Below are 25,358 nucleotides of genomic sequence, written 5' to 3' on the forward strand. Positions count from 1 at the left end.
AACTCAGAGACTGTGACACCGCCCGAGGTCTCCTCGCGCTTCATTTACTCTCCGCTTCTGCCACAGACTGTGTACATACACCACAATGTGTGTTTGAGTGACCCTTCCCATCACAGCCTGTTTCTCTCTCCGTCTTTAGCCCGTAGGGCTGTGCCTGACAAATTACGGTGTCTAATGGATATTTAAACACCCTTCATATGCAAAGCAAGGAGCCTTGAACTGTACGGGCGGCAGAAAGGTGTAAATTCACTCTTTAATGAGCAGCCGAGAGTCTTTTGCTTGTTTTTCCTGCGAGGCAATTGCTTTATTTATTACTCGAGTTTAAAAAAGTGAGTTAGAGTCTGCCGCCTTTCTTTACCTCCTCCTCCTCGTGAGTGTTTTTTTCCATGGGCGTTTTTCAATTTCGTCCATTATGAAACCTGCCGGTGACCTGAGGTGACTTCCATCACTTCACTCTATTTTTACCTGGTGTTTGACTGCCTCAAACAGAGCCGCAGTCTTTCAGGTGGTTGGATTAAGGCTTATCTGATGGAGGAGTGCAGGTTTGCTGAAACTGGATGGTGGAACACCTAAAGAGTGCAATACAAACATTCGCAGGCCGTCTCTGCAGAGATAAGCGTCGTCTCTCTGACCTTCCGTTTTCTGAGTCAGAAACGGATCATAAAAATAACTTTTCGACCCAGCTTTGCATATTTATGAAATCTGCGTTAATACATGCTTTTTATTTTTGTGCATTCTTGTAAAGTATGTTTGTTTTTAGATTTGCCAATGCACAACGTCATGCATCAACAACATATCAATGCAACATCTAAATAACCCCCTATTAAACTGCGCAAGTAAAAATTATGAATATGAAAAAAAAACCCATCGGCAACCTTTTTGTCATAAAGTGCCATTTTTAAGTTTCCGAGTTCATCACTGTGCCACAACCCATATACCCACCCGATATGTATACACATAAACATATTTTAAATATTCATAATGGCTAACACAGAAATTTACACATTTCTCATGAGATTTGTTTTAGATTTGTCATCTTTGTTTTTAGTCTTAAATTAGACTTTGACGAACAGATTTTACCTGGTCACTCGTGTGTTTTTACTGACTTCTTTTTAATATATTGTAATTAAATATAAATTGAATCTTTAATTTCCACGCTATATGCAAATTCATGTTCACGCCAATGAAAGCAAGATATGAGCTGCATTTTATTTATCATTAGCTAATTTCAAGAGTGGCATTGTTAATGTTACATTTCTTATTACAGCTTAATATGCATGCAGAAACTATTAAGTATTATTGGGACTTTTGAGACGGGACTCTCGGTTTGTTTGGGAAACCTGTTTGAAAACAGTTATTATTATTTTTGCTATTCTGCTTGGTGATGATATTGCCACAAAAACTCCTAGTGCATCATTATATTTAAATGCTAATATTAAATGCCTATCTACACTATAAACATACAGATATACATATACATAGACATAATAGTATTTTGATATTTACAATACTTTTCATTGCTGTTTAAAAAAAAAAAAAAGCGTATGATGCATTAAATCTGATAAAGTGCCATTTATAATGTAATAAAGATGATTTCTATTTCAAATAAATTCTGTTCTTTTTGACTTTCTATTCATCAAAGAATCCTGAAAAATGAAATGTATCACCACAAAAATATTAAGCAGCACAACATTTTTCAAAAATCATGTTTCTTGAGCATCAAATCATCATATTAGAGTGATTTCTGAAGGATCATGTGACACTGAAGACTGGAGCAAATTCAGCTTTGATCACAGGAATAAATTACACTTTACTGTATATTCACATAGAAAACAGCTATTTGAAATTGTGATCATATTTTACAGTTTTAACTGTATTTTTGATCAAATAAATGCAGCCTTGGTGAGCATAAAAGTCTAACAAATCTTCCAATTTGTTTATCATGTTAATCCAAGATACCTCAAATACTGAGGAATTTCCATGATCCATGTCCAAAAACATGAAAATACTGGTACTTTTTTAAAGTGTTATGGCACTAAAATAGTCATGTAGTGTCGGGTAAATTAAACAAATGAAATGGGAATAGTGGTGTTCATTTATCATTTCTAGATACATTCATCTTGCACAGAACTTTATACACAAGTTGCGTTCTTGCATTTGTATAGTAGCATTACACTAATGTTATGGTAATGTGCATGAAATCACCTCAGGGTTTTGTTTCTGTGTACATGCTTTGACAACCATGATTTGATTTCACGGGTATGATTCTGTAGAAATTAGTAAACGTGAACGGACAACCTAAATGTTGGTAGTGTACAAGTTTGTCTTCCGCTGGTCGTGTTTGTTTGGCTTCAACACACTCACTGTATAAACTCCTGTTAAACTGTGTTTTCTGCACTGAATCTCTGACCAGCACCTTTTGTATCAGTCTCAGCCTATCATGTTTGGTGTAAATTTCTAATCTGCATGTCTGTACTCACTCACTATGTTTGGGACTCTAGTCCCAATTTTTTTTTTTTTTTAACCCTTTGACGATATTCAGTTTGTATTTTAAAAAGAACATATGATGCTTTTTACCATGTTCATCTTTCTTTAGTGTGTGATGTTGCTGTTTGAGGATGAAAAAGCTCCAGTTCTTCTCTATATCAGTGTCAGTGTTTCTGAACTCCCTGAAACGCCTCCATTGGGCCTGGTTGAGTTAGTCAGTAGTGTGTTAAACTGGCGGTTATGGTAAGGGGCGGGACATTTCCCAAACACGCTCGAAGCGCTCGACCAATCACAACACACTGCTCCAGCCGACCAATCAGAGCACAGTGTGCTTTTCAGAAGGAGGGGCTTCATAGAGACAGGAACTAAACAGAGCGTTACTGACAGACTGGGAAGAGAGGAGCCGCAACAATGGAGAATATGAGGAAAATAATCAACATTCAAGCAGGAAAACCTGTTCTAGTAGAGCCCAAAAACTTCAAGACTATCTATCTATCTATCTATCTATATATATATATATATATATATATATATATATATATATATATATATTAGCATAATAGATCCTCTTTAATGTTTAAAAGATTAGAAGTTGCATTAAAAAAAAGCCATTGTAGCCAATTAGCTGCACAATGTAAAAGTAAAATCCTCTAAAATTCTAGTCAAGGCGTCTTTTGCACGACTGAATGAGCACAAACAAGAAGGATATTTAATTACTGTCATATATGCACCAATATAACAATAGACCGTTTTTTTTAGTAGCTATAGCTAGTATAATGAGTCTTTGCGTGTTGGTCAGGGTTAATTACATGAACACTTCTATATTTAAATGTTTATTGATGTGTTGAACTTTCGTTGTGCTGTTTTTTTTGCTATAATGAGATGCTTGTTCCAGGTTGAGGATGAAGCGTTCAGTGCGATAGCCGACCCCGTCCCACACGAGTGCATCAGGATACATTGGCATGCTATGCGTTTTGTCTTCTCCGTTGGCCTTGCTCATGCTGTGCTGCCATTTTGCACGTTTTCTCTCCTGTTTTACTGCAAGAATGTATATAGTAGTATTAAGATTTAGTATCAACAGTGTGCTGGATCTTCCTTTCACATTTACAAATTCCCCTAGAATCAAATGTCTCAGTTTCATAGGACCGTGTTTCTCAGTTTTGAACCTGATATTTTGTGTCACCCTTATTTAATACGCCTGATTGAGGTCACGGAGCATCTGCTAATGGGTTAATCGGTAGTATCAGGTTTGTATGAGAAGCAAGACATCAAAAAAGCTCAGTCTTGGAGTCCCACAGTCAGTCTGTGACTGAACAGACAGCGGTTTAGCGTGAAAGCACCTCCGCAGACAGGCTTTTGAGGCACTATAAAGTCATGTCTAATGATCTAGAACAAATTCAACTGAGCTTTACACCGTGTCCTAACCAGCCGTGACACAATACGTTACTAGCATCAGGTAATTTGTCAGTCCACGCTGAAAGTGAAAATGCTGTGTGACACAGAATAATTACAGCCGGTCAGAACATATTTGCTGGTTAGAACAAAAACTTTTTTTTTGCTTGTGTGTGTGTGTGTGTGTGTATAAAAATGGCGTCTGATGTAGTGTATAATTGCTTTACATATCGTCATCATTATTATTATGTAAGTATTTGATAAATATACACTAGGGTCAGAAAGATTTTTTTTAAGAAGTCTCTTATGCTCAGCAAGTCTGTATTTATTTGATCAAAAATACAGAAAAATCAACAAATATTGTGAAATATTATTACAATTTAAAATAAGTGTTTTCTATGTGAATATATAGTGAAGTGTAATTTATTCCTGTGATCAAAGCTGAATTTTCAGCATCATTACTCCAGTCTTCAATGTCACATGATCCTTCAGAAATCACTCTAATATGATGATTTGATGCTCGAGAAACATTTATGATTATTATCAATGTTGAAAACAGTAACACCTTGATACAGTTTTTCCTGGATAGGTGATGAATAGAAAGCTAAAAACAGCATTTATGTGAAAATTTATTTTTTGTAACCATATGTGTTTAGTTTCACTTATGAATTTTGCATCACTAGATCCCAATGCATCCTTGCTAAATTAAAGTATTAATCTTACTACATTTATGCATTTGGCAGACGCTTTTATCCAGAGCGACTTACATTGCATTTCAAGGTACAGATTTTACATTCCTATCAATTCTTGTTTTCCCTGGGAATCGAACCCATGACCTTGGCGTTGCAAGCGCCGACGCTCTACTGTTTGAGCTAAGATTTATATTTATATAAATATTTATATAATAATTGTATGCAGCCATAACACCCTCCTACCTGTGTATACTAACTGAGAAAGCAACATTTTGCAGGTTTCTAGCTTGTGGGAGTCTCGCAGAATAAGAGAACAGCATTTTATTCACCAGTAGGTGGCAGTATCGGACCAATGAAAAATGCCTGTGTGTGACTGTGTGTGTGTGTGTGTGAGAGCTCAGTGACTCCAACTGGGTGGGGGGATTTATCTGATAAATGCATAAATAAAACTGTGTATGACTTAAAGATTGCAGCTCTGTGCTGTCGGAGGTAATCCGCAGCCCATATTTCCTGGCAGAAAAATTGAGTATTCATTGTGGAAATGATCTTGTAGATTAACTCGGTCTCAGGCAGAGGTGCACTGAGAATGGATTATCCATTTAGGCTGTTTGTAAGTTTGTGTTTTTACATGAACGGAGCGTTACGACTTCACCTCCGTGGCAGGAGTGATATATTTTTAAGTTGATTTCAGGTTTGTGACAGAGGAGGGGAGGAGAGGTGTGTGTGTGTGTGTGTGTGTGTGTGTGTGTGTGTGTGTGTGTGTGTGTGTGTGTGTGTGTGTCACAGTTAACAGAATGCGGACCAAGAAAAATGAAGGCTTTCAGGGATGTCGTCAGTCAAGCGACGTGCCCGGCATCCTAATGTGCTTGGGGTGTGATTTTTATTTTCTCTCTTCTTCATTTTCCTGAATTTGATGTTATGTAACTGCAGACCCTGCTGAAAGCAATCTTAAACCAGTGTAAGCTGGTTTTCTCCTGTCTGATTGCTGGTTTAAAGAGGTGTTGGGGGATTTTCAGCTGGTCAGGTTGCAGGTTTAAGATTTTGCAGAGGAGACATGCCAAGAAGTGACTGAAAGGAAGAGAAAATGATGGACTACTGATATTTTGAAGTGCCTCTCTTGTGCCATTGACTCTTTAAATGCTGTGATGTATTAATGAGGCTGGCCTAAGCCTGTCTGGCACACAGTCTTTAGTAGTTAAACATGGGAAATGACAGTCTAAATCTTAATCTTGGGATATGAACTAAACATGGGAAATCTTAACCTGCATCAGCAACCACTTGCCCATCGCCAAGCGTCTTCATTTTCCAATTTTCCACATTTGAAGAATCAACCACAATTAGGCGTATTTGCTTGATATCCAAAACTGTTAATCCTATTTTTGGACTTTTTTTTTTTTTTGTGGCAAGCTGGATTGGTCTCTTGTGGCTGCTTAGCAAGTAGGGATACGGAGAACTACATATTTTCAAAACCGACCAGTCGATTAATTGCTCTTAAAGCGAGTCCTGTGTAATTAGGGTGGTTTTGGGTTCACCTGACCCAGTTACGGTTTTATGGTTTGTTTATATTATGTAAGTCACGTGTTCAAAAAGAGTTATTTTTTTATGTATTTGATGCGTTAAAGGAGATCAATGTAAAGATGCAACATTTAGGGTTTTACCATGCAAAGGTCTCAGAGCTAAAGCTCAGCTCACTAATGAAAGAAAAATTAGTTAACTTCTCTTATCGACTAGTCAGTTGTTGGATGGCAAATCCCGTGACCTTTCCTATTAGCAACTGTGCGGTTCAAACTCAGGTCTCTATGTGAGATGCTCAGCCACGTCTTCATACTTTTAATTGGATATGGTTTTTGTTTCTGATAAACTAAACAGTACTTTTGCCATTATATACCCTACTGCTCAAAAGTTTGGGGTCAGTAACATTTTTTTTCTCATTAAATTGGTCAAAACTGACAGTGAAGACATTTATAATGTTACAAAAATGTCTATTTCAAATAAATGCTGCTCTTTTGAACTTTCTATTCATCAAAGAATCCTGAAAACATGCAACTGTTTGGTGATAATAATCATAAATGTTTCTTGAGCATCAAATCATCATATCAGAATGATTTCTGAAGGATCATGTGACGCTGAAGACTGGAGTAATGATGCTGAAAATTCAGCTTTGATCACAGGAATAAATTACAGTTTACAACATATTCACATAGAAAACAAACAGCTATTTTTAACTTGAAATAATATTTCACAATTTTACCCTAAAGGGACATAGTGGTAGAAAACAATATGAGAAATTTTGCGTTCTCTCACAAAACCTGAGGGGCTCCGTAGTTTTTGCTGTGTTTTCGACAAGCGGCAACCTCCCTGTCCCTCTCTTGAAACCAACACGGAAGTGAATTAAACTGCAATTCATCAACTGGCCGCTTGAGGCTGGCTGCAAAAGTGAGTCAAATCTGCATCTCCTCCATGTTGAAATGCCCAACTTTACAGCAGAAAAAAACATGTTTACAGCCTGGAGCAAAAAGTGGCTTTGGTCTATACAGCTAATTTTGCCCTTCATGACAACTGTGAGGGGGGTGAATTTTTTTTATAACTCATCCGTTTAAATCATATTAGCCTTAAATTTCTGCATAATTGTCCACTTTTGAGTGACAGGTGGATTCCCGCTGCTGTGGTCATTAGTCATCATTAGCGTTTGTCTTTGTTAGCCGTCACATTACCTCAGCTAATTGTCTGACTGTAAAAATAAATAAATTCGGGATTGACGCGCTGCCAAGATGGCGATGGTCGGCCACGCCCACTTTAGGCTTCAAGTCTTCAGAAACCTACGGGTGACGTCACGGACACTACGTCCATTTTTTTTTTACAGTCTATAGTTTTTGATTAAAAAACAAACAAATTTGTAAGCAGACTTATTACAAAAAAGCATTTAAGAATCTTACTGACCCCAAACTTTAGAACAGTAGTGTGCACTACATTAATGCTTAACATTTTTGTTTCCTTGATGGAATGGTCCATGTTTTCGTCATGTTTCGTGTTCAACCAGCCCTTCTTCTCTAAAACCGTTCCATAATTAAATTAAATTCACATTTATTTGTATAGCGCTTTTCACAATACACATCGTTTCAAAGCAGCTTTAAAGAAAATAAATGCATGAGTCCACATTCAAATTTAGAGTGATTTGTTATCAGAGGTGACTGTCTAAGTTATGTATTTCAGAAATGTACTAAAGTTAGATAAAAATGTGGTGAACAATGCAATAATTAATGCAAAAAAAAATGCATTTAAACAATGAGTAACACTTTATTATACAGTGTCCTTGTTACATATGTTACATGTACTTACCATAGTAATAACAGTAAATTATGCATAATTACATGCAACTAACCCTCAACCAAACCCTAATCCTACCCTAACAATGAGCTCATTGATAACTAGCTGAATGCTGAAAAAAAGAAAACATCTCACATATGTGACCCTGGACCACAAAACCAGTCACATGGGTACATTTTTTTGAAATTGAGATTTATACATCATCTGAATAAACACACTTTCCATGATTGATGTGTGGTTTGTTAGGATATGACAATATTTGGTCGAGATATAACTATTGAAAATCTGGAATCTGAGGGTGCAAAAAAATCAAAACATTGAGAAAATCTCCTTTAAAGTTGTTCATTTATGTTGGCGATTGTGCTGCATTCACTCACAGAAATACATGTTTTATATATTTACGGTAGGAAATTTACTAAATATCTTCATGGAACGTGATCTTTACTTAATATCCTAATGATTTTTGGCACAAAAGAAAAATCAATAATTTTGACCTATACAATGCCACAAATAAACCCGTGCGACTCGTGACTGGTTTTATGATCCAGGGTCACATGTCGGTCTTCTACTGTACATAAACCCTGTGAGTTGACATCCCAAATGTCTCCAAGTTATCTGTTATCAGAGGTGACTGTCTAAGTTATGCATTTCAGAAATGTACATATTCAAATCTCGGTTAGATAAAAATGTGGTAAACACTTAATAAATATGCATTTAAACAATGTAATAATGTAAGGCAGAAACAACGAGCTCATTGATAACTAGCTGAATGCTCAAATAAAAAAGTCTTCTAGTGCACACAAACCCTGTGTCAGAGTCCCTGTTGAGTTGACATCCCAAATGTCTCCCAAGACCCCGTTGCATGCGCGCACTTGTTGTCTCCGAGCGGGTTAAGTGTCGCTTGCGGGGACGGTAAGCAGTGTTGTGAAGTTTACAGCACGGCCTAATGAGTTTTTGCTCATCAGAGCGAGATCATGTCGTGGGCGGAGCGCGGCCCGTGGCGAGGGTTAAAGCCGTGTTTAATCTCCGGTTACATCAGATCAGGCGAGTGGCGCTTCACTGCCCCCCCAGCCTCGCTCGCTCACTGCAAACACACAGATATTTACTTTGAAATGCATTTGCTCTGCAGCTCGTCTCCACCATTAGTCAAGTCACCTTTATTTATACAGCGCTTTTTACAATACAGATTGTTTCAAAGCAGCTTTATAGAGATAACAGGAAAATAATGCAACAAAGTTTGTTTCTAGAAGAAAATAGCATCACAGTCCAGCTTAAGTAAGTTCAGTGATGGTTCATTTTTGTTGTAAAAAAGTGATTAATTTAGTTCATATATATATATTACATATATATATGTTGGAGCGTTGCTATTTTGAGGCAGCAGAAATAGACTGAGCCATTGACCGACTGAAACCTGGTCTAAAGTCAATGGCGCAATATATTTTTTGTACAATTATTATTGTGTACATAAAGATATGATGGAATCCGGCTTGTCCTGTAGATGATCTGCTTGCGCACTTTAATCTCGCGCACGAGCAGATCCGTTTGCGCTCTGGAGACGCGTTCGGCCTTTCCACTATCAAATTTCGTCATGTAATTAGCGAATCTGCCATGGCGCGAGCGCAACTGGCATTTAAAGGGTATGGGAGATGAGACTCTGATTGGTTTAACGCACGTAAATCCCCAAAAACACCCATTACTCAGTAAGAGAATAGGGACAACCCTTTTAGACCATGCACCGGGAGCACCGACCATTTTTCCCGTCGTTAAACTAGCAAAAGAGGATTCGGACACGCCCTAAGTGAACACCGTGCGCTTTAGACCCATGCGCTTAGATCATTAAAATAGGGCCCATTAAGTTAAATGTCCCCAACTAAGCAAGACTAAAGCCAGAGGCGAAAAAGGCGACAGTGGCGAACAACCAAAACTCCATCAGTGACAGAATGGAGAGAAAGACCTTGGGAGAAACCAGACTCAGTCGCTCCGTTCTCCTTGTATGATTATGATTATGAGAATTATAGGTCAGAAGTCAGATTGGATTGTAACATTCAGAATAGGACCATAACAAACCCTTATTTTTCATTTCCACCCCTCCAGCAACTTCTCCTCCTCTTTTCTCCCCATGTTTTCTCCCTCTGTCCTGGAGGATAATTCCAGGACTGCATCTCACCCCGAGGCGAAGCTAATTCAGGTCAGGGCTAGTGTAAAGCATGTGTCTGTTTGTGGCAGATGTTTGGGTTTGTTTGTCCACTAATGGCACTAAAGATTGCGCTCGCATCCATTTCCTTCTTTCCATTTATAAATTTAACCCCAAGACATCACATTTCGATTCACCCATTAGCATATTTCAGCTTGTGTTATTGTGCATCACTCATTGACTGTTTACCTCATGTGATTTGTTTCTATTAGGCGGTCAGCATCACAGAAATGACTCCTGGCTTTCCTCGGGATATCGGATTAGACGCCCTCGCTTTGGACGATGTGTTAGTTTGTTTCACGCAGTCGGGGGGGGGGGGGGGGTTACACACCTCATCAGCCGTTCCCAATCCAAGCACAAGTGTTATTCACATAGCAGCCCAAATTGATGTCTCACCTCTTGCATTTGCATGCTTTCGTGAGAGTAAGGAGATGTCTGGGCCAAGGTGTTTGGCAGGCTTTGGATTTGAGCGTTTCAATGGGTGCGCATGTCTGTGTCAGGAGATAAAGTTATCTGTGCCGTGTACACACACACACACACACACACACACACACACCGGGCTGCCTCCATCCCTCACACAGACTCCTGAGGAGACTCTGTGTGGTAAAGTGGAGGTGGTGAGGGATACTAAAAGGGTTTGTTTCGCGCAGCAGCAACAAAGTGGATGAAAACGCTAATGCCGCTAATGAGTCTCTTCTCGCCCGACAACACCTCCTCATTCGACTCCTCCGCATCCCTCGCTCCGAGAGGCTTGTAGACACAGCAACCGAGACAAAGGTGAGCGCCGGCAGGAGAATCGAGGACAAGGGGCGACTGTGCGAGTTGGGGATAATAGGAGTAGGGGTGGCACGGTACATGAAAAAACATCCGAACCGTTCGCTTGTCTCGGTTCGGTGCGTGTGTGCGTCGCACGGTTCGACGCATGCGCATTGTAGCCTCGTGCCCGTGCTAATACAATGCTAAATCATAAATCAGATGTATGTAGAATAACATTATGATGTCCAGCAATCGATTTAAATAGTACACTGGGTTTACTTAGACATTTAATGAGATCTACTCCACTATGTTGTTTTTTCACGTGAATAAATACATAGATCGACAGTTTCACGTAGCCTACTTTAATTGTCCAGTGGCAGAACTTTTGCCAAGCGTGTCAGAGGTTCTGAGATCTAATCCGCACTCGTATATATATATTTTTTTCTTTTTCATCAAAACCGATTATGTTTATCAGTGGTTGTATATCAAGCAGGGACAGATTTGTGTGAATTTTGTTTGTGATTTCACCAGAACGAATAGAGAGTCTCCTCAACGGATTGAAGCGCGCGTCCGAGTGAAGACACTGCGGCGTGTGCGCGAGCCACAAGAGAACACTGTATCAGCGCCACTGATCGCAGCGGCAACGAGCACTTTGATCACTTGATTAAAAAAAAACTAATTTCAGCGCTAGATTGCTTCTTATTTAACAAACGAACGAAACGAATAATTTGCTAGTTACCTGGAGATGTTTTATTTATTTGTATTGGTACATCCGTGCCGCGAGATATCGCCCCTGGCAAAAAGTGGTGGGTACATGTCCCACCCGTAAATTACGCCTATGAGTCACGAGGAGAAATTGACAAAGAACTGTCCGACACAGCCCACGTAGCTCTCACTACAGATGGATGGACCTCCAGGGCCACTGAAAGTTTCCTCACGGTGACCGCTCACTCACTATATTACTTCGAAATGGGAAATGAGAAGCTGCGTTTTGCAAACACGCCCCATTTATGAATAAATAATTAGATAATTAAGCTATATATCATATGCTGAAGTACATTTTTGGAGTGTTAAAAAATAAAAGAAAAAATAACAACAAGAACCGTACAGAACCTAAAACCGTGATACGAACCGAACCGTGGGTTTTGTGAACCGTGCCACCCCTAAATAGGAGTGACGCTGTTCACTGGTTTCAAGTTGAAAAGTCATTTTAAAAGATTGAATATATTTACTTCTTTAATTCACCAAGGATGCATTACATTTATTAGAAGTTGCACTATAAAGACACTGATAATGTTACAACATTTTTCTATTTATAATAAATGATGTTCATTGGAACTTTCTTTGGTTTCCACAAAATATAAGAAGCATTATTGATAATAATCAGATAATCATCATATTAGAATGATTTCTGAAGGATCATGTGACACTGAAGACTGGAGTAATGATGCTGAAAATCCAGCTTTGATCATTGGAATAAATATTCAAATAGAAAACTATTATTTTAAATTGTAATCATATTTCACAATGTTACTGTATTTACTGTGTTTTTGATCAAATAAGGGCAGCCTTGCTGAACAAAAGAAACTTCTTTTAAAAGCATTTAAAAAAATCTTACTGACCCTAAACTTTTGAATGATAGAGTGTGTGTTTTGGAGAAAATGCCCTCTAAAAATTCCGATATTGACACAATTATTTATTTTTATTCAATTATCACTAACAGATTATAGTTAGAAATATTGTGTATTTATAATACAGTTCAGAAATGTAATAATATATTAGCAATTTTAGCGATATATTGTAAATCTCATAAAAAATGGGTATAACTACAGACGCTGAAGCTACAGATCTTTTTGCGATTTTAAACACAGATTTGGCGATAACATGAGATGATGCTTCTCAATAAGTTGTTCTGTATCTTTCAATATACCTTCTGATGCTAATTCATGTTTTTTTCCGCATATTACTAGTAGTAAAGCGGTGTGCTCACGACAAAATTTTGCAGGCCTTTGTCTATTGTAAAAAATGGCAGAGCACATAAAAAATGTGGCAACTAAACAATAATAATAATATTTAACAGTAATAGATCAGGTGATTGAGCATCTGTGATGTTTAGCATGTGAATGAGGACAAACTTCATGGCAACATCATGAGCAAACTGTGTCTGTGACATATGGTGCACCCGATCTTGTAAAACAGCCTCATGTTCTTTGGTTGTTATATGATCATATATAGAGCAATCATTGAATGAAATGACTTCCATGTGACATTGATAGTTCAAGGGCTTTTTTCAAAGGTAAACCCATTTGCTTTTGAGAGATGGAGGTGAAAGAAGATGCAACCAATTGTAAAGCTTTTCCCATCATTTTAGAGTGCTCATTACCGCAGGTTATACTCAACCAACGGCAAGGTTGCGTTTTCAAGTGGTTTTCAAGATTTATTGCTTTTTTTAGACTTGTGTAAGTTTTCACGGTACCTCTTTTTATAATGTAGTGTGCCTGTCGGTGAGCTTTGGATACCAAATATTTGGGCATCTTTGAAACTTTGATGCCTTGTTACTTTAGAAATCAGACCCACTACAAGGACAATTAAAGCTGCAAGCAGCATTTATCGAGGTTCAAGTAGTTAAGGCCTTTAAGCACAAAAGCATCAAAAGTTATTAAGTTTTATTTAGCAAGCATGTAACCACTGATATAATAGATGGAAAAGACCATTTACAGCCAATACAGGCAATTTACCATAGGAAATATATGGTTTTAAAGCATTTTAACAGTTATAGCGCCACCTATGGTCCGATATCCATAAAACTTTAAATGCTTGTTCAGAATGTTATCTCACATATGCTCACCAATTTTTGTGAAGTTCTAAATTTCCATTTAGGATTTATAGGCTTTTTAGTGTATTTTGCCACGCCCATTTTATAAATGACGCTATTATAGCCATCCAAATGCAAAAGTTCAACTTTTTTTCGATCATTATTGATCTAGAGAGTCCAGAGAATTGTCCTAGACTGGTTTGGTTCCGATCGGGCGAAAAACCAGGGACTAGTTCGCAAAAGTAGGTTTTGGACAAAATTCGACATAGCAGAACATTTTTCCTGCCTAAATCGAAATTGGAGACACACATGTTGTCCGCCTTGAGCCAGGGATCACAGTGGTGTAAGACACTTGAGTTCGGTCTAAGAGTTATGAGCGATTTTGTACTTTTGGTTGCTGTAGCGCCACCTATGGGCCAATCGGGGTCATACTCTGATAGGTTCTCCCCAAATTGAGGCCTACCATCTGGTCAGGTTTCAAGTCTCTAGGCCTTACGGTTTGGCCTGCACGATCAGTTTTACAAATCCTTACAATTACAATAGGGTTTCAGCATTTCATGCTTGAACCCCTAATTAAACTGACCATTTGTAGAAAAATTAACAGGAGAAATTGCAATGCTCAGCAGGGCTGGACTGGGACAAAAAATCGGCCCGGGCATTTTGGCCCAGACCGGCCCACTATATGATCATAAACACCACCCATCTTTGCACGCCCTTAAATATATGCATACCAACTCCTATTCATTAAAACCACTAATGCCATGTAATGAGTGAGTATAGGAACGAGTGAGAGTTTACAGATGAAATAAGTACATTTATTAATACAGTCGAACTATACTCCACAGTGGTGAATCCTAAAACAAGCTATAAGCGGCTCTGGCATAGCAATACAAGTGTTTCTTACAGGATTTTTTGTTAAAACTGTGGTGGGTGGACCTTGGTTCTTCTAGGGGGGTTCGGGGGCATGCCCCCCCGTGAGAAAATTTTGTGCATTTTAATGTTAAATTCATCAATCTGGTGCACTTTGAGAGTTCAAAATTAAAAGCTCCAACCCATATTCAGTGTCCAAATTAAACAAAGAAAAATTCAAACCTCTTTAAGTTACAGTGTCTATTTACATTACACCTACTATATAATAGTTATAATATTAATCCAATGACAGTAATAGCCATATTTTGTAAAACAAATGCACTAAAAAATAAAGGACACTTTCATAATTAGTTTTGTAACAATTTCTATACTTGAAAGAGATAAGCACATGATCTTTTATTTTGACGCAAACTGCATCAAGCTTTTATTTTGGCGGAAAACATGGTTTACAAACGCCTGTCATTAAATTTCTAGTGAATTGCGGTAATCGTCAACTATGCAGATGTGGAAATAATCTGTAACTGGGTTATGGGTTCCTACACTCCATCATGACATAGCCTAAGTGTTTTGAAAGTAGTTCTGCTTACCGCAGGCTCTACACTCTCTCATCTCTCTCCTGATCCTCCTCACTATCATCATCTGCCACAGGAGCTGACGAAGGTCAGAAAACATCTATTTTGACACATAAAGCGTCTGCTTTAAGGGCCTGGTTCTATTTTTTCACGCTATTTATCTGCACATTCCTTGCGTTTCTTCTCCATCTCGCAGACTATTCTGGCAGATATTACACACTGACACTGCTGCACGCTCGCTCACTCGTTTAAAGTTGTGATTGGGCCAGCCCAGTGTCAATCAAGGAAAGAACCAATGGGCCGCTGATCTACGTGTTTCATGGGCTGGTCTGTCAGAAAAAAAACTAACACTGACTTTTTTTGACCAATGCATTACACCGGCACAAACCCAAAACGCAAGCAAAACAAAACGAATGGCCCGCCGATGTACACATTTTATGGGCCGTTAAAAAAAAAAAAAAAAAAGAAAAAAAAAAAGTATTTATGAGATGTATCGGCCCAAAAAGCACGTCGGCCCACCGGGCATTTGCCCGGTATGCCCAATGGCCAGTCCAGCCGTGATGCTCAGTATGATTGTAGGATACAAAGTCCCGTCTCAGCTAAATGAGACAATCAATTTGTACCATCACATGGCTTCTGAGCTAGAATATGCATTCACATTAGCCGGACAAAACTGAAAAACGTTTATATTTTTAGCCTGATTTGTGCCAATGAAGTAATACCATTGTCAAATTTTTAAAGTCCCTGTGTTGTCAATAAATTTGATCCCTTAAAACTAATCTTTGATCACCTAAAATGACATATTTAAAAGTTTTTTCCTTTGGAAAAAAAATATTGTTCTTAAAATAGCTTGAATGTAACTTGCCTCATTTAGTATACGCGGTTCTATGAATATGCAAATGAGCCCCGCCTCCACTCACTCACTCAGCTCAGAGATCCACTGGTTGACGATCACACGTTGATCTGATTGGTTACAAGGTAGTTTGTGACGTCAGATACACCAGCGATTTCAAAGCGTGTTTTTGGGACTGTCTTTGGTTCACTGCAGTTTTAAGGAGGAAATACTCAGCAATGGTGTCGACTTATGAATTTACACATGGTTTGTCTTAAAGCAGATTAAAAACACCACATAGACATATAAACAACATTAAAAGCTGGATTTTCACCACAGGGGGGACTTTAAGTTTTAACTTAATTCATTCTGATTCGAAAAGTACTAGTTTTAGACATTTAGATCTTCGGGTAATTAGAAGTTGTACATTCATAAAAAATAAATAAAAAAAAACGCTGTTAAGAGTAAAGGCACGAATTTGTGATCCTAAAATGTAAGAGCTTTTTAATAATGAATAAGAATTTGATTGCTGTAACTGCTGCAGCACTAGTAATGAGCCTTATGTTATTCTGCCATGGGTTCGTTTGTGGGAAATGTTGATTTACAGGACCGTGGGTCTGGGATTCTGTCGAGACTTTGCAGAGTTGAAGCAGCCAGAGCAGATGCTCCTGCAGATGGAGTGTACAAACACAAGTCCATTCTGGGGTTGCTTTGTGGCTTATTATGGTCTATATGTAGAGAATTAGACATGGTGGAGGGTGGCAACTTATTTCACCAGAGAGGAACAGAGAGGGCGTCCACACCAAGGTCCGAACCAAAGTTCATGTTTTGATACATTTTATACATTCGGTAAGTTTTGGTTTGGTTTCACATTGCAATTATGCGAGCGCACTAAAGAACTTAACATGACGTACTTGCATCCTGTCACCATCATCTGTGTGGGCTGCATCTTGACATTGATTGGTTTGTAAACGGACGTGCGTCTGACGTCAGCATGTTGGCAATTCGCCAGGTAACTTTGACAAGTATGAAAATATTTTTTTTTTTTTGACAAGAATGAATGAACATATGCATATCGTTGCCACTATAGCACCCCTGCAGCACCAACTATACTCGAGGCTAGTTCAAATTCGCCAAATGAACGTCCTCGTTGTGCGAACACTTAATTGTCGCCGGCAGGAAAGCAGGAGAAGAGCGAGCAATCCTGCGGGAACATCCGGAACTTCCTGTAAATGGTCTGAAAGTCCGAACCATACAGAAAACGCGCTCACACTAGAAACGAACCTAACCTTTGTTCAATTTGATCCGGACCGAGACTAGCTCTTTGCGTCCGACCAAATGTCGTCTGTTTGGTCCGGATCGTGGTCCGGGGGAGGTTTCACACCTGTGATTCTGATTCGGATCGACTTGTGTTTTGAGCGTTTTGATTCTTTCCAAGGTTCTTTCAGCTCAGCTACACTGTAAAAAAGATATATATATATATTTTTAAATGATCTAGTCACCTTTGTATAAGTGATGCATGATATATCGGCCGATACATGTTCATTTTTAATGTTATCGTTATCGGCCCGACAAGAAAATTTGGGCCAATATATTAAAGCCAATAAATAATGTATTATTTCCTTCAGCTGAGACACTTCAGATGCGCACTGTTCAACATGATGCTTTTGAACGTCTTGAAATATGATTGGAATCACTAAAGTGCAACATGCACAGCACAAATCTGTCATATTAGCTATAAAGTGATAATGAGAACATTATAATTGTGTGTTTAGGACATGGCTTTTAATGGTGAGACTTTTGTTTTTGTAACCAGGCTCTCAAATATTATATAACAACTTGGATTCAGATTTATCGGCCAATATATCGGTTATCGGCTTTCAAATATAAAGAATTATCGGTTATTGGTATCGGCCAAAATTGTCTCATTGGTGCATCCCTGCCTTCTTTGTATATATATACAGTACCAGTCAAAAGTTTGGAAACATTACTATTTTTAATGTTTTTGAAAGAAGTCTCTTATGCTCATCAAGCCTGCAGTAATATTATGAAATATTATTACAATTTAAAATAATGGTTCTCTTTTTTAATATATTTTAAAATGTAATTTATTTTTGTGATGCAAAGCTGAATTTTCATTCGTCTTTGGTGTCTTATGATCCTTCAGAAATCATTCTAATATGATGATTTGATACTCAGTTATTATCAATGATGGAAACAGTTGTGCTGTCTAATATATTTTTTTGGAATACTTTTTTCAGGATTCATTGATGAGTAAAACGTTAACAGCATTGATTCATAAAAACAGCATTTATTCAAAATAAAAACATTTCTAACAATATAAATCGTTACCATCACCTTTTATCAATTTAACGCATCCTTGTTGAATTAAAGTACTAATTTCTTACAAAAAAAATAGTTATTGTTCCCAAACTTTTGAACGGTAGTGTATATTGTTACAAAAGATTTCTATTCTAAATAAATACAGTTCTTTTTAACTTTTTATTCATCAAATAATCCTGAAAAAAGTATCTCAGGTTATAAAAAAAAATATTAAGCAGCACAACTGTTTCCAACATTGATCATAAATCAGCATATTAGAATGATTTCTGAAGGATCATAAGACACCAAAGACTGGAGTACTTGCTGATGAAAATTCAGCTTTGCATCACAAAAATAAATTACATTTTAAAGTATATTAAAAAAGAGAACCATTATTTTAAATTGTAATAATATTTCATAATATTACTGTTTTTTTTTTTTTAACTGCAGGCTTGATGAGCATAAGAGACTTCTTTCAAAAACATTAAAAATAGTAATGTTTCCAAACTTTTGACTGGTACTGTATATAGCGCTTTTCACTATACGGTTTGTTTCAAAGCAGCTTTACAGTGATAAACAGGAAAATAATGATCAATGATGCAAACAGAGTTCAATTCTGCTGTAAAGCAGCTCTACAAAAATACATTAGTGTTATTATTCAGCTAAAGTCAGTTCAGTGTTGATTCAGTTGAGTTCAATAATGAAGGTCATTAATTATGAGGAGTTCAATCGAACTATAAAATAGCTTGTGACTATTTCAGTCTTTCCACTTTAAAATGTCATGTTTAATTACATGTTTCTTTCAAGGAATCAATAGTCTTTATTCGTCATTCAAAAAGACCATTGCTTACTATTTTGAATATCAGTCATGATCAATCATAAAAAAAAAGGGGTCCGACTAGTGCACCAAAACACACCAAAAACATGACGGCCGGCCAACCGTCGGCCTTTAAAGAGTATTTGAGGTTTTTTGCAGTTCGTAAGCTGTCCAAGACTTTATTCAAGACTTTAATAGCTTGTTCTGGGAACTTTCTAGTGATTCCTGGCAATAAAACGCCCTGTTTCTGGGGCACTCTTGCATCCACCCAACCCTAGTTTGTGTTCTCCAAGGGTTCTGACTGACTGTTTTTGGCCTTAACATGAGTTGGCTGACTTTTTAAGGGCCCAAAGTTCTCCAAAGAACCGGGTTTATCGCCACAGGGATCCTCCCTGCCTTCCTCGCCACAGGCTGTTCACTAGCACTGGAACACTGTGTGCTGTGTGTGATTCACCACATTATTTTTGTGGGACCCCTTGTGTCATAAAATAGGGCGTCTGACAGAAAGCGGCAACTAAGTGATGGATACGAGCTTCTCGCTGAGGCTCACTTTGGTCGCGCTCGGCTAGACATCAGCTTCAGGTTATCTCTCTAACATCGGGGAATCAGACTTCCGTACAGCCTGGATCTCTCCGGTTCCTATTTTAGGGAAATGCACTATTTGTATTCCTGTTATGGTTTTGAAAAATGCCAGTTTCAAGAACAGTTTATATTTAATGACTCTAAAAATGTCAAGTAAAAAATAAATTTGAAAAATGTATTTTCCTTACACTTTGAATACATGTGGGAGTGTACACAATACATGTCTTAAAAAATATTTGTCAAGGTAAAAAAAAATTTTTTTTTTAAACAAATATCATGAATTTATTGATTCAAATAACCCGATTTAACCTTGTTCAAATAACCCGATTTAACCTTGCCTTGTCATAAAAAAGGGACATTTTTTATATATTTTAAGCAACTTATGATACCATTTGCTGTTTTTGTTTTTTTTATGCATGGTGCTTTGACCATATTACTTTGATTTGGCGAGCAAACATTTCAAATTATTAAATTTTCAGTGAAGAAATTTAGCTAAAATAGATTTTTTTTTTATATACATTATTACAAAGATTTCTATTTCAAATCAGTTCTGTTTATTTTGGTACTTTCTATTCATCAAAGTATCACGGTTTCCACACAAATATGAAGCAGCACAACTGTTTTCAACATTGATAATAATCATAAATTTTTGTGTAATGATGCTGAAAATTCAGCTTTGATCACAGGAATAAATTATATTTTACAATATTTTCAAATAGAACATATATTTTCATTTTGTAATACTATTTCTACTTTGGATCAAGTAAATGCAGCCTTGGTGAGCAGAAGAGACTTATTATAAAAACATAAAAAAAATATGTTACCAACCCCAGACTTTATGAATTGTTTATGAATTGCATTTTTAATGTATTTTGAATAAATTAATAGGCACATTTGATATGAACCTGCTAGCCTTCCTGCTCATCCCTGCTTTTAATCTATAGCTGTGCATATTTTTTTATATATATATATATATATATATTTTTTTTTTATATTGCATATCAATTTTTTTTTATGGTTTTAGTTTGCTATAATAACCCTGGTATAATATTGAATCAAAACAATAAATGTGTGATGTGAAAGAGAAAGGGTTGGAGGTGTTGATCTCCTTTATCTCTCTTTCCTCCTCCATCTCCTCGCTGCTCAGCAGAAATATGATTGACAGGTGGGCGGGGCTTGTGATGTGCTGTACATGACTCCTCTGGTGTAATTAGGAGGCAGGGAGTAACGGAGAGAGAGAGATAGAGCGAGCCCTGAAGGGTTTTCGACAGCTTAGTTCAGCCTAGCAGAGAGAAAGGCCTCAGGACATCATGCTATTAAACGCTGGGGACGTATTGACAATGTCTTTGACTTTTACAGGCCTTGACAAGCTTAAGACCTTACACAAACAGCCCGGAATGTCTCTTGATTGATCAAAATTCAATTTATGCTGTATTTTATGAATTATGGAAACCAGTAGCACGCTTGTTTGTTTTATTTGCCCCACTGATTACCTGCTTGTTTGTGTGTTTACATGTGATTGCCTCTGCAGATCGTGGAGGTTCTGCTTTAATCAGCACTGTGGGCAGGAAAGAGCTCACACTAGATGGCGCCATTGCTCTACGCCTGAACCTAGCTTTCTGGGCTTTATTGTTTAACTTGTACTGCTTCACATCCTTGTGTAGATTTGTGCAACGTGCAGGTATGACCTCAGCTATGACATGTCTGCTATTTCCGAATGTTCTCATCAATAGGATAAACATAGTACACACTCAACACTGAACGGATGTTGTGACGTTAGCTTGCAGGCTCAAGAAAAAGGTGTTTGAGCTCTGATCTTCAGCTCATAATGAAGAATCAGAAACCCTTGCCCGTTCATTCTAATGAGTTGAATGCGATATCCTTATGGAAACGTACAGTCTTATTGAAATTTCAAGTACGTGAGCCTAATCTATAACTTATTTGACCAGCTCATGCGTATATCCATCATGAAAACAAGAAAGGTTGCAGAAAAGAGGCTTTATGAATCTTGAAAGCCCTTGAAAGAGGAGAATGAACACATTGCTTATAACATTTCCTTTTGCGTTCCACAGAAACACATAATGCATTTCAGACGACACGAGGGAGAGTAAATGATGGCAGAATTTTCTACAGATCGACATCATATCAGTTGTTGATATTAGAGTTTTTATTTATTTTATGGTATCAGGTGATATTGGATATTTAATATGCTAATTTCTTTATTTTTCTTTTCATTTTACCTTTGCCGCCATCTAATGCTCACTTAATATCAATAACTCAATAATTGTAATTTTTCACAATATTAATGTTTTTATTATATTTTTCAATTAAATAAATCCGGCCTTGGTGCATCTTAGACTTCTTACATTTTTAAAAATAAATAAATTAAAAAATCATACCAAACTCCAAATATTATTTTTATTTATTTTTTATTTGTATTGCATTTTATTTATTATTTATTTGGACTAAATAGTATAGAATTTTACTGTGGCCTAAAATAATATGAAAATAATATTGGTTTTGTTTAGAAATGTAATACTGTTGCATTCCTTGAATTTTTTGATTCTGGGTGAATCTTTAATTTGCATGCGTTTCGAGTGCAGAAGTGGGTCTGTCGCAGAGACCTGACAAGCTGTCACTGTCTGAATCTATCTCTCAAGTCTGTGACGCTGGAGCCTTGTATCGGAAAACAGGGGGAAAGAAATGAAGAACAGGACCAAGAGATGAAGACAGATCAAGAGTGAGACGGAGACTCTCATTTGAGCTCCAGGAGCTGGACACATTTATTTATTTATTTATTTATTTATTTATGTATTTATTTATGTATGTATGTATGTATGTATGTATTTATCTATCTATCTATCTATCTATCTATCTATCTATCTATCTATCTATCTATCTATCTATCTATCTATCTATCTATCTATCTATCTATCTATCTATCTATCTATCTATCTATCTATCTATTTATCCTGGACATCTGTGGGAAAAAGAGAAACTAGTGCCATCATTACTCATTTGCTAATAATCCTTAGCTATTTATCACCAATTATCATTTAAAATGCTCTATTTTATTGAGGAAAAACAAGTTCATTTTGCACATTTTGCACATTTTATTGCATATAAATGTTTTATTAATAATCATTACTCATTTGCTAATAATCCTTAGCTATTTATCACCAATTATCATTTAAAATGTTCTATTTTATTGAGGAAAAACAAGTTCATTTTGCACATTTTGAACATTTTAATCAGCCTATAAATGTTTTATTAATAATCATTACTCAAATAGCAAAGGATTATTAGCAAATATCACCAATTATCATTTAAAATGTTCTATTTTATTGCGGAAAAACAAGTTCATTTTGAACATTTATTCAGTCAATAAATGTTTTATTAATAAACTTTGTTCATTTGTTGATGATTATTGAATATTTATCACGAATTATCATTCAGAATGTTCCGTTTAAAAAAACAGGTTAATTTTGCACATATTATTCAGCTGATAAGTGTTTTATTAATAATCATTATTCATTTGCTAATAACTATCAATCAAAATGTTCTACTACAAAAAAAAGAGGAAAATTTTTAACATTTTATTCAGCCAATAAATATTGTATTAATCTTAATTCATTTGTTTATAATCAATGAAGATTCATCACTAATTATCATAAAAAAAAAACATAGATTTTATAGAGGAAAAAATAGTTCCTTGATCTCCAGATTTTGGCATAATGATGCTTTTCATCGGTTTCCAAAATAAAAGTCCTTTCTGCATTCACGTCTATCCCAGAATGCCTCTGGTCCCCGTCCCAAATGCCGCTCTTGATGTGTGTTTGTGGCCATGGGGTGTCCCGTTTGACATTTTAAGGTGCTCACGAAAGGCACGATGTGCCCTTTTACACTGGACGATTACCCAGCAGGCCATGCTTCAAACAAAGTGTAAACTGGGGTGCCATTTGGGACGGGGCCTGTGTGAGCTCATGAGCCGATTAACACAACGCAGGCCTGTTTTTTATATATATATATAAATCTATATATATACGCCTTTGAGACATTAGAAACAGTCACATGGTGAGCTGTCAGCTGACTCGCGCTGGGTCTGTTCTCTTTCTTTATTACTTTCGTTCAGTCATTTCGTTTGAGGTCGTGTTACGGTTACTTTTAAATGACCACAGTTGTAGATGATATAGGAGAAATATAAAACATGTCGGGGTTGTTACCGTGAAAGAAAGGATTGAAAAGTACATTGGGTTTACTTTTTGGTTAATTTGGATACAAAATGCATGACTAAAAATGACATTTTTCAGAAGTAAATCCCTATAATAGGGCTTGATCGCTAACATGTTTCGAGTGTGTCGAGTGATTGCTTGCCCACGCTAAAGTTGAGACTATTATATTCTTGTCAATTTTTCTTTCTGTTTTAGAGTTTGCTGGGTGAAAATTGTATGTTTGGTTGCTTAGAGAAAAGCACTTTTCTCCACAACAAGCCGCAACGATTCCAGTACGAGCGAAAGCCTTCGCGTTCACGGGTTTGACCTTTGGGTGAAGGAGGGTGACGCTCATGTTGTGCTGTTTAATTTCACTCTTCTCTGTTTTTAGTAGCACTCGCTTTAACATTAGCGTTCAGAGACGGAGGCGTCTACAGCATCTGCTTGTTTTTCTGTCTCTAAACCACAACATTTGAAGTGTCCACAGAAGAAGTCAGAAAGTTAAGGAGGTCTCGGATCGTGCAAAAAAGAAAAATTCGGTGGGTTTGGCCTCGTTTTCTATATTTTTTTTAGTGTTGTTTTTTTCCGTATGAAAATCCATTTAATTACAGGATGCCATCAGCTAGACTCTCATTATCTTGTTTTTTGTGTTGTTGTTTCAAGTGTTTTAGGGGGTTTGGGTTTGTGCATTTTACATCGTTTCTTTTATTCTCATGCAATGCAACTCATTTGTCCTTGCAGAATCTGGTTTGGCCGAGCGCTGGAATGCACGCTTGCTTTTTGAAGTATCCAGTCGTTTGTTTTGGTCCCTCTTCTCACACACATTTCCTCTCAGAGATGAGCTCGCCCCCCAAAGGATCAACCGTTTGATTACTTTAATTCTTTCTGTTGCCTTCCGTCCTACGGCTAAGTCTTCCTATCGCAGATGTTTTCTCACGAGAGAGAGAGAGAGGAGCGCGAGACTCTTACGAGACTCTCGGGCTCTTGTAATAAAACGAAGACCCTTGTTGTGCTCGTCCTCTGTTAATAATCGTGCTATCTCCCTTTTGCATTCGGGATGAAACCGAATGGCCTTTGGATTGTCAGAGGGAGTGTTTTCTGGACGTCAGGACTCTTGGCACGCGAGATGGAAAGTGTTGTCCGGCTCAGCCGAGGAGTGAATGTGTCTGTGTTTGTACAGTTATCGCTATCTGTAGTCGTTGGCTGTCTTTGGCTGGAAGTTTCCAGGGTTGACGGGAATCCCAGCGCTCCATAAATGCACAAATGCACGATTATTATCAACATTTTTATCATGTCTTCTTAGACCTGCGCAACATGCCCTTTGCGAGAGTGTTTCAGTACTCCAGTTTATCAGCTTGTCAATAACTTCTTTTTACTAACATTGAAGCACATGCTGTGCATCTTCATGCTCTTTTACACACATGCGTCGTATACGGGGCATGCGTGCGTATCCTCACGTAATCTTAAAATCCTTCTGAATATGAAGACG

General features: G+C 37.3%; 1 protein-coding gene across 3 annotated transcripts in view; it reads left to right on the forward strand.

Moving 5' to 3' along the window:
• The window catches only part of eif3hb (eukaryotic translation initiation factor 3, subunit H, b), a 76,930-nt gene that overhangs the window by 25,559 nt on the left and 26,013 nt on the right, over nucleotides 1-25,358 (forward strand). The window lies entirely within an intron of this gene.

The sequence above is a fragment of the Rutilus rutilus genome (assembly GCF_951802725.1).
Source record: "Rutilus rutilus genome assembly, chromosome: 11".
Lineage (NCBI taxonomy): Eukaryota > Metazoa > Chordata > Actinopteri > Cypriniformes > Leuciscidae > Rutilus > Rutilus rutilus.